Source organism: Choloepus didactylus, chromosome 6 (assembly GCF_015220235.1).
Source record: "Choloepus didactylus isolate mChoDid1 chromosome 6, mChoDid1.pri, whole genome shotgun sequence".
Taxonomy (NCBI): Eukaryota; Metazoa; Chordata; class Mammalia; order Pilosa; family Megalonychidae; genus Choloepus; species Choloepus didactylus.
This window is the reverse complement of record NC_051312.1, coordinates 28,280,388-28,282,677: the sequence shown is the minus strand read 5'-3', so window position 1 is coordinate 28,282,677 and position 2,290 is coordinate 28,280,388.

The window sequence follows — 2,290 nt, the reverse complement described above, 5'->3', positions numbered from 1 at the left end:
TACAGTTTCAAGGAGGTAGAGCATAACCCTCTCCTTTATGGTACAGGAGGCACATAGTGACTTTCATCCAAAGAGTAGAATATGGCAAAGACGTGCAGGGGATAACTTTATACTGGAGAAACCTGTCAAACACTAACTCTACCAAGTGATAAAGTTAACATCATCAGTGCTGTGTCATTTTGAGAGCATATACCTTTGATATGTTGTGATGAAAAGGACCTTTTGTGGTCTTCCTACCCCAAATCCATAACCCAAAGCTAATCATGACAAAACTAGCAGAAAACCCCAGTTGACTGATAATATCCAAAAAGTTTGTCCATTCATCCTTAGTATTGTCATGGTCATCAACAACAAGGAAATTCTGATAAACTGTCACTGTCTAGAGGTGCCAAAGAAAACAGGATGGTTAAGAAGAATATCCTGGATGGGATTCTGGAATAGAGAAAGGATGTTTGGTCAAAACTAAGGAAATCTGAATAAATGGTGGAATTTAGTTAATAATAATGTATCAGCATTGGTTGATTAGTGGTGACAAATGTACCATATTAATGTAAGAGGACTATAATAGGTAATAAAAGGGTAAACTGAGTGTAGAGTATATGGGAACACTCTGTAAATGCATTTGCAATATTTCTGTTAATCTAAAACTATCTAAAATAAAATATTTACTTTAAAATGTGAACACATAAAAGTGTAAGTGAAATTCAATCACTTTATCAAATATTAATTAATGCTAGTTATTAATAGCACTGTGTTCTAAATGTCAGGGTAAGCATCATTCTCTAAGACATTAGAATTCCCTCTAATTTACATCCTTAATTTTAGTAACATAAACTAAGCAAATAAGGAAGTTACCTGGCATCATTTGTGTACATACGGTGAGACAGTTGCTATAAAAGAAATTCAATATGCTGACACTTAAATCCGCTAAACGACTCTTTCTATAATGATTATTTCACTTAATATCTAAGGAAATTGAGGCTCAGAGATACTAAGCAATTTGTCTTAATCAAATAACTACAGAAGGACAATGTTGGAATTGAATTATATCTGTATAAAATAAAAGCCCCTGGTTCATACTATTATTTATTTATATATTGATGGATGTATTGATTCATTTATTTAAATGGGCTACTTTCACAGCAGTTACAGGTTTAGAGAAAAATTTGCAGAGTTACCAATACCCCTTCCCCACTTTCTGCTATTATTAACATATTGTATTAGTGTGTTATATTTACTACAACTGATAAATAATTACTGATACATTACTGTTATACTAAAGTCTATGGTTTACACTATGGTTCACTCTTTGTGTTTTAGGGTTCTATTAGTTTCAACAAATTCATAATGCCATTTTTCTACCATTATAGTATCATATATAATAGTTTTACTGTCCTAAAAAATGCCCTGTGTTCCACCTACTAATCCCCTATTTTATTTTAAACAATGTAATTTGTAAGCATTATATACATTATCCTCATGGAAAGAATGTTGGATTATTACCATTTTTAATTTTAATAAATATTAGTATACACATTTATGGTCAATTCTGTAAAATTATTCTGTCTGCCTGTAAGCTAGGACAGAGAACCTAGAAGAAATGATATCTGGGTTGAGTCCTCAAGGAGTAGTAACAGATTACAAGATGAATAAAGAGGAAGAGACATTCCAGAGTGGGAACAGCAAGAATGCCCACTTCATCTCACTTCCTTATTGATGCTCTCCTAGCCCATGGATTCAAAGGCATCCCACAAAAGCTCTTTGAATGTCTGTCTCAAACCACAGTCTCTGCCCTATTTAAATTCAAGCAGACATTTTTTTAAGTTCCCTTTTATTTTTTTTTCTCCCTGGTTCTTTATGATATGATTTTTGTCTATCTTTCCAGGTATGCCTGCTAAGAAATAAGCAACAATTCCCCTTGGTCTTTAAAGTCCATAGCCAGGAGACAGCTCTGTCCTTATACAATACATAGACTTCATTTTGCATTTAGTCCACATCCATGGATACAAGCTCTACATTCCCCTATGGCAAGCACTGGTTCACAGTACACAGAATCAGCAGTTTACTGGTTCATAAAGGGGATAAAATTTAAATGAACTACAGATAACACCCAGGAAATCTCTGGAGCTGCTAATTATCCTTGACTTGGTTGGAAGGAAAAGACAACAAATCTTGACTATCCCTTGATTTACCTTTCAGCAGAAATTGAATACAAATTTTCCTTGTGGATTCTACATTCCAGTGTCAAAGTCAATCTTATCCACAAGATGGGGTTTTAGTTTCCTTTCCT